The 12,658-nt window shown below is 39.8% G+C and overlaps 1 protein-coding gene across 7 annotated transcripts in view; it reads right to left on the reverse strand.

Moving 5' to 3' along the window:
- CTNND2 (catenin delta 2) overlaps positions 1 to 12,658 on the reverse strand; it is a 662,788-nt gene that overhangs the window by 450,139 nt on the left and 199,991 nt on the right. The window contains exon 1 of one of the 7 annotated variants that reach the window (XM_054059040.1): positions 1,438 to 1,784. The exons of the other annotated variants lie outside the window; for them this stretch is intronic. The gene's annotated coding sequence lies outside the window, so the exon portion shown is untranslated. Of the gene's footprint in view, positions 1 to 1,437; positions 1,785 to 12,658 lie in introns of those variants that run through there. 7 annotated transcript variants of the gene reach the window in all.

Consider the following 12,658-nt stretch of genomic DNA (forward strand, 5'->3'; position numbering starts at 1 on the left):
TTCCTGATCTCGAAGCAATTGTTCTATTATGGATCACAACACGTGAATTAAGATTTTTCATACTAAATACTCTGGAATAGTCTTTCAAAGAGGAAGAGAGAGAACCAGCCCCTAGTTTACAACTGAGCAGTTTTACTAGCTTGATATAGAAAAAAGTTTTTATTCCAAATTTAACTAAAGAAAAATTAACAGTAAGAGATTATCTCAAAACCGATTTACTCATTATGGACTTTTCGGGGGTACATACTTACTCATTTAATCTGACCTGTATAATCTTCTAGTAAACAGTATTAATCCACAATATACTCCTGCAGTGTCTTGAATCAGGAACAAGTTGTAACACCGATCTGTTCTACACACATTTATTTTGATGTTGTAGGAAGCACAAGGCATAAGGTGTTTTTTAGTGGGTTTTTTACATCTGGGAGATTTCCTTTTAATTCAGCCAAAAGATCAAACTCGTAAATAAACTGTTACCTTAACAAGGACACAGATCTGTGTCAGAAAAGGACTTTTCCACATAACTGACTTAAACAGGAAATTCATTTATTTAATCTCTTGATCAGTCAGTCACATTTCCCTGGGACTTGAGCAGCACCAAATGAAACTAGGAGGCCATAATCATGCATTATTTTCATTAATCTTTTGTAATGAATTTCAAACTAGCTAACCCATCTACACAAATGCCTACCTGAAAAAGCTTACTAAAGACTTCAAGGTTAAACATAATTATAAAAAAATGTAAATCCCATTCTCAACTATTTAAAGCTATACTTTAAAATAAGAGATCTCAGTCCCTACGGTTGAGCACAGAGCATTTACTGAGAACATTATCTAAGGCAAAAGCACAAAGCAACAGGTCTACACACTCAAAGTATGCATCTACAAAACCACATTTTTTTGTACAAGAAAGTTTAGCCTGTTAGATTATTTTATCTCAATGTAATTATTGATTTTCTTAAACCTTTGCTTTAGACAAACTGAAACAAGAAAAGCTACAGTCACTGTGTGGATGAGTAAGGGCATGAAACGCTTTGGGAAAAGCAGGCGCCTCTAAAGCCTAGCATTTACTTCTTGTCTTTAATGGACTTTAAAGATACCCATTTCTCTTTGTGTGCTTTTCTTTTCAATTGAGCAAAAACTACGTTAAAAAACCCCAAACAACCAAAACCTGCCAGACAAAAGTGAGACAGCGTTTCACGTGGACTTGAAAACCCACTGTACTACTTATACACCCTCGTGTAACGAGACTGGAAACATTTTCAGGCCAAAAAAAAAATTAAAAAATAAAAAAAAATCAAATTAAAAACATTTTTAAGACATTCAGAAGTGACGTTCAGAACAAGTTATGCACCTTCCCACAAAACCACTCCTTTCACCTCCAGCAAACGCCTTAAAAAACAGCCCCGAACAACTGATCCATCTGTAACTCTTTACCTTTGTCGCCCACTTCTTAAATTAATCTCCTTAATCACTTCACCATTGGCTCCGGGAAGTCTCCTGAGCGCTCAGCGGCCTCTCCCTCCTCTCCGCAGCACCAGCTCAAGCAGGTCCACTCCTCTGGGTTTGGGGTGTTTTTGGTTGGTTGATTGGTTGGTTTTGTTTTTTTTTTATTTTTTTTCCTTTTACCACTTAGAAAAAGAAACTTGGAAAAGCCACGACGAGGCGAGCGCTGCCGGGCATTCTGAGCGCCCGTAAAGCCTTACGACAAGAAGGACCCCCACGCCCGGTGCCCTTCGCCGCTGCCCTGCATCCTGGGGCGCGGGAGGGATGCGGGCAGGGACCGCCCGGGAGACAGGGAAGGGGGGGATGGAGGCGCGCTCCGCCGGGCACAAAGGTCTCCATGGCAACGCCGGGTCCAGCCCCCCCCCCCCTCTGCCATTGCCAGCAGCGCTCCCATTCATCCCGCATCCCAGCACCGCCCCCCGCCGCCACCGGGGTGGCAGAGACGCGTCCTCGGCGACACCGAGCCCATTGGAACAGCCAGCGACTGGAATGCAGCCCGGCCGGCAGAAGCGCCAGCGCCCGAGCAGATGCCGCTGGCCCCACCCGGGGCCCCGCTGGGAATCGGAGAGTCCTTGGGGTTTGAAGAGACCTTAAAGTCCATCTCCATACGTATTTATTTACGTATTTATCTTCTAATGGGGAGCAGAAGTCGATACGATAGTACAGAATCTCAGCATAGCTTAACTTCACCCTGGATTTATTAAAACAGGCGTTCTTTCACTTATCAGTCCCTTCGAACGCAAAATACTGCATTTGGGGATTAGTTTCTTTTTTTATTATTTGGTGGATTAGAAGCTCAACATGAGCCAGCAATGTGCACTCACAGCCCAGAAAAACAACCATATCCTGGGCTGCTTCAGAAGAAGTGTGGCAATAGGGAGAGGGAGGGGATTCTCCCTCTCTATCCCGCTCTTACGAGACCTCACCTGGAGTACTGCGCTCAGTTCTGGAGTCCTCGGCTCAGGAAGGACATGGAGTGCAAGTCCAGAGGAGAGCCCTAAAGATGATCAGAGGGCTGGAGCACCTCCCTCGTGAGGACAAACTGAGAGCTGCGGTTGTTCAGCCTGGAGAAGGCTCCGGGGAGACCTTATAGTGGCCTTACAGTACTTAAAGGGGGCCTGTAGAAAGCTGGGGAGGGGCTCCTCGTCAAGGAGTGCAGGGATAGGGCGAGAGGGAACAGTTTTAAGCTGAAAGAGGGGAGATTTAGGTTAGATATTGGGAAGAATTTTTCTTTACTGTGAGGGTGGTGAGGCAAAGGAACAGGTTGCCCAGAGAAATCTTGGATGCCCCATCCCTGGAGTTGTTCAAGTTCCAGGCTCGATGAGGCTTTGAGCAACTTGATCTAGTGGGAGGTGGCCCTGCTTATGACAGGGGGGGTGGAAATGGATGATCTTTATGGTCCCTTGCAGCCCAAAGCATTCTAGGATTCTATTTTTCTTTCAAACTTCTGCTTTGTAGACAGTACGTCCTGAAACTATGGAACTTTAGTCTTAAATATGCAGGCATCTAGCAAATAAAGCTTACTTCCCCTCAAATGTTTAGAAGCATATATAGCAATAAATGGCAAGGTTAAAAGCTAAAGGATAAATGCCGGGCCTGGCCTCCAGCATGGAGCACTCCAACACACCTTACAAGTAGCAACTTTATGTACAGGTCTACTCCCACTGAACACAACACGACTCTTCACCTACCCTGAGGTCTGAGGTCCGAGGTCCCTCTGGTCAAGGATCAAAATGCCGAAGGTGGAAACAAAAGTTCAAGCGACTTTCATAACAAATTCCTACAGCCCCATACAAGACCCTTATAGATGTAATTGTGCCTATAAAAGATTACTGTCATTCTTCAACGTAGTGCAAATGAGTAACTAACTCCATTATCCTGCTGAAATAACAAGGACTTAACTTTTTTCTGAGGATTTCTTGCTAAAGTGCTTTATTCATTCTGCCTATTTCAGCTGGTCAACACTGTGCAATCTCAACACTGGAGGAAAACAACCATTGGATTATTTTGTATACAAAGATCCTGCCAGGAAAAATAGCCTTCTTTTTCTTTCCCAAAGGCTTGCAGTGACAGGACTGGGGGCAATGGGTGTAAATACTGGAGAGAGGCAGATTTAGTCTAGACATAAGGAGGGATTCTTCACCATGAGAGCGGTGAGGCACTGTGCCCAGGGAAGTTGTAGATGCCCCATCACTGGAAGTGTTCAAGGCCAGGTTGGATGGGGCCTTAGACAGCCTGATCTAGTGGCATGTCCCTGCCCATGCCAGGAGGGTTGGAATTGGATGATCTTTAAGGTTCCTTCCAACCCAAAACTATGATTCTATGATTCAATGATTCTATATGAACTCTTCAAATTCTTCATGTGAATAAACTGTCAGCTTAGACTCATGTGAAGGCTGACTTCTTTACTTGTGTTGTGTCTTAAATATTGTCTGAGTGCAGGGCTGAGGGGCTTTTTTGTGGCTCCTGGTTAACAATGAGAGGGAGAGGTGTACGAGTAGGCACCACTCTTCCCCCACACCTGCTCCCTGTCCTGGGTGGGCTGCTTGCCCAGTGGGGCAAGAAGGTGCAGCAGCAGGTGCTGCCTCACCACCTAACTACACACACACCCCCAAAGGGTTCAGGCAAAGGTTATTCTGGCAAGGGTCTGTTGAACTGCCAGTGACCTGGAGCATTCAGCTCCAGCTCCAGAACCTTCTCGAAGGAGCTTCTGCACATGCCCTGATTCGAGAACTTTCACAGTGAGACCATGCCTCACATGCTAACGGGGCATGGCCAAGGCCCACAGTGCATGCACCCAGCACCCTAATGGAATTGGCCTGAGGAAGGACTGCCCTGAAGAAGTATCAGACCACGTGTTCCTGAAGAATTGCTGCTGGAGGAGTTGCTACCAGATGGAACATGTTTTCCACAGGAACCACCATGCACCATTGGAATGATGACGATGTTTTCTTTTTTTCCTCGGTACTACTTTATCTCTCCTTCTCTGACTTATTTTACTATAGCTTCTTTTCCCTTGGCACTGTGGTGTATCCGACTGAATAAGAGTTGTGTTTAGCAACCTTAGCAACCTCTGTTCAGGGTATTGGACTGTAATCTGAACAGATTGGGATCTGTTTTTTGCAACTCTGAGAAGCTGCGACTCGGAGTGCACAAGAGTATCTGGGTTGTTGTTCTGTCTGTGTCCAAAGTAAACGCTGCATTTGAGTTTACCCTGGGACATATGTCGGTCTCTGATTTGCTGCGCAGGTACCAAAAGATTCTCCCTCTTCGACTATGCAGGTCAGGGTGAGCCCAAACACTGCTAGTGTTGAAAGCAGGCCCTGTTATACCCATTTTTATATTAAAAAAAAAAAGTCAGAGCACACAGCCTTCTTTGCTGTGTGCTTATTTGCTGCCAACATTTAGGTAAAAGACCAAAGGACTGCCCTAGAGGCTTGCATTTAAGCTTTTTCCTTATATTCCGTAGTCAATTCAGATCTTAAAGACATGGCTTCTTTCTACTTACAAAGAGCTGCCCCCTTTTTCTGAACCATGATGACCACGTGTCTAACATCCGCTATCATTAACATTCATTTTTACTAATTGGGAGTCATAAAATTTCAGTGCACATTCCAGTAGTCTTCTCTTGAAATGTCACAGTGGAGCCGAGGTCAGTTTTGTTTGATTTTATAGGACATGATACACGCACTGAGGAAAGAAGATCGACATTTCAGGCTCTGAAGGAAGAAAAAATGCTGACTTGCCTTCTGCCAACTTTGCCTGGGCTTACCCACGATCCCTGGGGCAGATGTAAGCACAGGGGTTGCCCTCAGCTACTCTCCCCGAAAAGAGGACAGCGGGGAGAAACAGAAAGAAGCTAAGCAGGTCCAGAGGTTTAGAATAAGAACTTCTTTTAAACACCGACTGAGGCAAATGCAGTAATTATAACAAAGAGGACACAAACGGCTACTTCTCCTAGGAAATTTTTAGAGGGGAAAGCCCAACAGTTAACTGTATTTGTAAAATATCAAAGAGGTAAAATGTTGCTGGGGGCAATGGATGGAAAATTACATTGTAAACCTCTTTTTTATTAAAGCTCTTATTGCTAAAATAAAAGGGAACCTGAATGGCAAACCTACTAGCTTCCTTGTAACTCTGCCAAGCTGTAAATGTCATTTAAGGGGAGTGATGCTTACATTTATTGTTGTTTTCCGTTGCTGCCTACGATGTAGAAAGAAGACTGTTTATGACAAATTAAAGGTCACAAATAAATGGCAATTTAATAGATGAAAATCTACTCCACGTGAAATAATATCTCCAAGGGGTAATTAATTACACAGCAGTCTGAGCATGTTCTCTTTCACTGAAATACTGTGAATGGCCATCCAGTTTCACCTCAATGTGCTAACATGTATCACTGTCTCAGGAAAGCTCTGTTGAAAAAAAAAATGAAAACCTTTACCATAAAGGCATTGCATCTATTGCAGCAGTGCACAACACACACACAGGTTTGTAGTAGATGTAATGGAGAAATTTAACTTAACAATAAAACTCTCATTGCCAAGATCAATGATTGGTATTAAAATAGATTGCCACATATTCATGAAAGAGTTGTTCAATAATTTGACATTTGTACAGATTGCTATCTATATATAAAGGGATCCTATCTCATAAAGCTGACTGATGGAAGTGGAAGAAAACTATTTTTATTCCAAATCCATGTAATCTTCCTGTTGTTATAGAGTGTACTTTTTCTTCATCACAGAAATTCTTGTACACTTAAAATCGATGAAATCCTTAAGTGCTCTGTTGATCTTTGACTTATTGTACAAACCTGTACAAACTTTGAGAGTCTGGACAGGGAAGCATAAGGAAGTCCTATATGTATTTTAGGCTTGCCAGTAATACTTACTCAAGGAAAACTGCTTTTTAGTTGGTATCCCAAGAAAGGTGGCTAGATGGAGGATTATTCTATTGTTTATGCAGCACGTGAATCGTTATCTGTGAACCACAATTAGGCAGTTTTATGTTAACATCCTTACCCTCACTTTAATCAATCTACACAAATGCACATTCTCATCCTTTTCACACTGATTCTTCAAGAATAATTTTAAACATCTCCACACATCAGAAGTGTAGTGACAAGGTGGATTCTTTAGAATTCAAATGAAAAACATCAATATTCAAATGTTTATGTTTTTCACAAGTGATAAATCTGTGAACATTTCAAGGCAGCCATTCTAAGGCCACAGTTAAGGGTTGGCTTGTGCTCTCCTCAACCTGTCTAGTAAGCCAACAGGATGCAAGTACAGGATAAATTGCCTGTACAAGGCAGAAATAAGATTATTTAATTTAAAGTCACACAAATATTTACTGGACTGATTTGGTAGCAGTTTCTATACGGGGTTGTGGTGTTTTATTCCTACTAAACCCTTTCTAGGGCACATTTAGCTGTTCCTCTGCTTGACAATCTATGTATATGCAGGCAGAGATCACTTTAGAATCTTCCCTTTTCTCTACTAACATTTTCTGGTTTGTGACCTTAAAGTTACCATGAAAGAGCACTGCAAATACTGCAAAACCTCAGATTTTGAGATGTTTTTCAGAAGCTCAGGCCTGTGTCAAAATCTCTTATTGTATTTTACTCATGTTTTTCTCTTGATTTCGTAACCCCGTGGTGAAGACCACCCTAAGAACAAGTAAGAGTTTTTGCAATACTGTGCATGGTGGCTTTGATGATCCTTACAATTTCTCTTCCATGACATACTTGGCCCAGGTAAATAATGTAAACAGGGAATTTTGATCTTGCATAATAAATTAAGAAAGCCATTCTCACAGTCTGACTAGACAGTACTATATAGCACTTATTTCCCCCAACTTTTGCTCTCTATGTTCTGCAATACTAATGAATGAAAGAATTCTTTCGGAAAATATTACAGGCCACAGAGTCTTTTAAGACTTACTCTGTTTCACTGTCTGTGGGAATAACCAATTCAGTAACATTAAGAAAGATGAGAACATGCCTAACCACTTGAAGATTTGCTAACTAACTTTGTTCCAAGAGTTACTAAGACATTCCCTACAGCTTTGTATCAGCTTTGGATGTATTCCTGAAAGCTATTCAACACGCAGAATTTTGCAGAATGTGAGACACCTTTAAGTCAGACAAAAGAAAACAAAATCATGTGAGAAGGGTTGGCACTTCCATGCCTTCCTGGAAACCAGAAGTAAAGCTCACTCTGATTCCAGTAGGAATGGATTTACGTCAACTAAATTACCATGGAGAGCTAACAATTATGAAGTACTGTACTTAAATCCCAACTAATTGGTTTAATGTAGGTTTCTCTGAGCTACAAAAAGGATTTTCTGGATACACTGCTCAGAAAATTTTTGAAAATGAATACTTGCATTTTAAAAAGTTCATTGGAAATTTCTTATCATATTTGTAATAGCTACACAGTTTAAGTAATTGCAATGTTATGTTTTCTGTTTTGAAAGTAAGGTTATCCTTCACAACAATCAAATCTGGAAGTGTAATCTGCTGGGCAGTATGATAAGGTCAAACATCAAAAGTACAGGTGGCTTCTGAAAACGAAAAGGATTTTTGCCTTTGCCAAAATTTACGTTTATTGATATAACAGCTTTTCCCCTTTCCCCTATTTCCCTAATGTGGAGCCTGTGCTTGCGATACCTGAGAATTCTTTTCAATTTCTTTTTTGTGCTGATATATTTCAAAGCAGTATGAAATATCTTATGATTTTGCTATGAGACAGGTATACTAACGTGTCCATTTCCAATATGAAAACACTTTCCTATTACCTTCAGCCAGCTTCATTTTCAGAATTGGTTATCTGGAGGCAATATGTTTTATCATTCCTACACTGACAAGCAGTCCCTTTTATAGGGTTCATAAATACCTCTCATACTGATGGAAATGACCAGCAAACCCTTAAAGGAGGGTAGTGGGAACAGCAAGTACCTGCCACAATGAAACCTTCAGGTGTCTGACAATGACAGAGCTATGGGTAGACTCATAAATGCACAGATGCTAGAGTCACTTCATATTACACATACAATGCTAGCTTTATTCTTGGTAATTGACTTGGCTGCCACCTAATTTCTGAGTACCCTTGATTTTTAGATCATACAGAGTAGATATTTCTGCTGCTATCCATATTTTGATGTATTAATAGAAAGTAAATGGGATTATATTTTTGTTCCCCCAGAGCCTTAGGGACTTTTATCTCCTATTTTCCTTTCCAGTCTGAAGTTAGAATTACTCTTGGCCCCTCCAAGAGGGACCATGCACACATTCACCTTCTCATCTGTCTATAAATGCTAACAAAATAAAAACAAATCCATGTTGGGTAAACTCTGCTAATATCATTGGAAAATGCTCCTAAAGAGGCAAGCTTTAGATAATGCCAGATTCACAGAGAGAACATAGATGTCTGCAACATCACCTGGTTTGTGCAAAGCCTTGTTACAGAATACTGCCCTAAGCACTGTATTAATGAAGGAGAAGTGGGATGGCTTAAAAAAGGCAGAAAATAAGTAGGCTATTCCAAATAGTTTTTTCTGTTGTTGATTTAGTCACCATCAGAACCACAGGGCCTGACAGATTAACTTGATCTCAAGAAACCCATACCATAGGCAGAGCTCAATGGTCAATGCTATTCCATACAATTTAGCACTCTATGTTATTTAAAAGTTTTAATGCAAGTATGGAAAGGGAGGACAGAAGCCATGACACTAGGGATTTTTTTTCCTCCTGTTTTCAAGTCTTGGCCGTTGACCAACACAGTAAAAATACAAGAAATTGGAGAAATTCCCCCCTAAAGGGATATTCTGTTTCTACAGTCCAAGTGCATTTATGGCTGTTGCTCTAAGCACAAATGAGACTAGTTTGAAGTCTGTAATTTGTTACCAATATTTTATCTTGAACTGCTATAGTTAAACTAGAAGAAAGTCAATGCACTGACAGGAATGACTGCTGGTTAAGTCTTCCAGAATAAATCAGTTGCCTGTTCACTGCACCAGAAAAATCCACTAGATACTCAGCAATGCCCAATACAATGCATTAGGATAAGAACGAAGACTACCAACTCACTTCCCTTTCACGTCACAAATTTGCTAGTAAAGATTTCCTGATAAACCAAAATGTGATCATCTATCCTGATTCAAAGTCTCACTTCACATCCTTTTGACACATAATGCTAGCTTACACATTAGAGAAACAGAAAAAGAAGCATCATAACATAGGCAGAAAAAGATCCTTTTTCTCAAACTAACAGTATTATGCTGAAGAATTGACAAGAACAGAGTGCATGGTACCCAAGTAAGGAAAGATCTGCATTAGTAGAGGAAACCCTGTTGTTACATCTGCTGTTCTAGGAGACCAGCACTTTGCACAACAGTAAGGAATGAAAGGAGGGCAGGTGCTTCTGTCACAAGTGGATTCATATTACATCTCACCTCAACAGCTTGCTTGTCATGCTGGTGATAAAGAACCATGGAAAATCAAATTAATGAGACAATGTGCTCAGTCATATAAAATCTTAGAGGACTAGGTAATGTGTGCTATCTTCCCTTCAAATACAAGGATTTTTTTAGTTACAAATTATTCTTTAAGTAAAGGAAAGCTCAAAATTGCTTTATTTAATAGCAAAGTAAGTCCAAGGGGAAAAAAATGGTATATCAGCAAAAGATTAAATCAACATTGCAGCTAACAAAATGAATGTGAAGATGTGTTATTATAGCTGTGTACTCCATTGCTGGTGTGGCAATCAGTGACAGAAATAACTCATCACCACAATAAAAAACACTGTAACTCAGTTTCACTTGTTACATCTTGTATGATGCATACAAATGTCAGGTAAAGTTCCACATCTATGGTGCTGAAGATTTGTAGCAGTCAAATATTATGATGGATTTTCTATCAAACTAAAAAGAGTTTAAGAACCAGATAGGTACTTTGAATCTACAGAACAAGCACACAGCAGTGCTGCATGTCATATACAGTCTTACACAGTGTCACTTCTTCAGCCTGTGAGTCACTTTGAACAAGTAGAAGGCTTTTTAAGTCTGACTTTTTGTCACAAGGCAAAGAAGAAACATATCCTTTTTATGTGGGAATTCATCTCTGACCGGGAATGAAGACTTGCTCCTAACAACAGGTTATTTTTCTCCTCTTTCTGAATATAAAAATACTCTACTGGTCTGGTAACATGAAGCTTCTATCTGCTCCCAAAAAGATCTTGAAAACAAAATTATGCCTTTTGCCAAAAAGCATGGTACAATATAGAAGATGAAAGCAAATGTGATATTTTGTACAGAGAACAAATATTTGGGTTTTCAAGCAAACCAGAATATAAACTGGTCAGGAGCAGGTAATCAAAATAAAAACATAACAGAAATCCATAGAGGGAGAGGAGAATATTGACAAACATGCTTTTCATTAGAAAAGGCTTTTTGCATCAATTTTTGAATTAAGAAAATCAATCAGAAGTGAAAATACACTGAGAGCAGCACCAGGAAGCAGCAGAAGTTAACTTTTACAGAGAGAAGCTGCACAATCAATTTGATCTTCTGTCAGACACTTTACCAACTCTGCAGAAATGGAATATTAAGCAAATAGCCATAAAATAGGTTGAATTATTTAGCAAGTGTGGGAATTCTAAATCATTCTAGGCTATGACCTACCTGTGTCAGCAAATCCAGCTGCACTGGAAAACTGTGTTCAATTCAATTAACAAGCAGACATAACTAAAATTTTAAAGGGAAAATAAAAGTGTTTTTAAAGTCAAAGTTACAGGGGAAAAAATGAGTGAGGGTGTGAAGGAGTTAAAAAGCTGTTAGAGGCTTCTGTTTTGATAGTTCCAAGACTCCACTTTTTGAAAATGGCTGTATACTGCTGATTTTTTTTCCATGTATATTTAAAAGACATTATGAAATCATTGGGCACAGACATTATGTTAACAGCTTCTCTTTTTTCATGCAAAATTTCTTTGACAGTTTGGCATGTAGTTAATCACTCTTTTAAAGTGAATGCACCCCAACACAGTGGACCTAATTTTTCAATCTGTCAGCCAGAATTTGTCATTAACAAACTTTACAAAATAGACTAAATACTTAGCCTTTTTCTCAGGCTTGTGACTTGACAATAGGCTGAAGAAAATGTATATTTTCAGCACAATTAATGAGTAATTATTAGTTGAGATTAACCTGTTATATAGATTTAATGTAATTCTGTATTGACTGTGGAAGTTCTCAGAAAAAATTGATGAATGATTGCCACAAACAAAAACAAGTTAACCTGAACAGAGGTGTTATGGAAGCTGAGGAAGAAAAGGAGAACAGATAGAATGCAGGGATCAAACCTGATGTTCAGAAAGGCATTTGAGCCATTAATAGTAACAAAAAAAAATACAGAGAGGCACATGTTAATGACTACACCCACCATTCCTTTTGGGGTGTCAGGAACATTAACCTTCACTAGCTACACCAATCATACTAGGCATAAAGTAAATCTATTTCAGAGAATTATTCGGGTTAATCATAATTGCTTGGCTACTGGGATTTTAGTTTAGGCTTTTAATCAGATAAAGAGAGATAGTTTGGGTTTGAATTTCCTTTCCTCCAAAGACAACACATTGCACCTGTTTCATAAGTTTTATTAAGGATATTATGATTTTGTAGAAAGAAAATTCTGTAGAACAGAAAGATATGGAAGTATGCTCACAAATTATAACAGCACATAGTCAAGGCCTGGAATTCTATCTGCAGAGCATTTTAAAAAAAAAATATTTACTGAAAAAACAAGAAACACTGTTAAGCACACCTCAGAGAAAGCACCTTGGTCAGTGATTAACAGACCAATTAAGAAACTTTTGTTAACATTCTCCAGCCAGCCACACTTTCACTCTTAATAACTTACTTAACAATTCTACATTTAGATAACATCCTTTCCACACTATGTCTTCACAGTGAAGCTCCATCATTTTCTTCTTCTCTCCTCAATCTCTCCCTTAACCTCTTTGTTCCCTTTTACTTTTCTCACCTCTTTCTCTTTAGGCTAAGTCCAGTCCTCTTAAGAAACAACAAAAAAAAAAATCCCAGCAACCCTCTGCAAGCATGCTCCTCTCTCCGCTGGCATGTTACCTCTCTGCCA

The sequence above is a fragment of the Cuculus canorus genome, chromosome 2 (genome assembly GCF_017976375.1).
Source record: "Cuculus canorus isolate bCucCan1 chromosome 2, bCucCan1.pri, whole genome shotgun sequence".
Classification (NCBI taxonomy): Eukaryota; Metazoa; Chordata; class Aves; order Cuculiformes; family Cuculidae; genus Cuculus; species Cuculus canorus.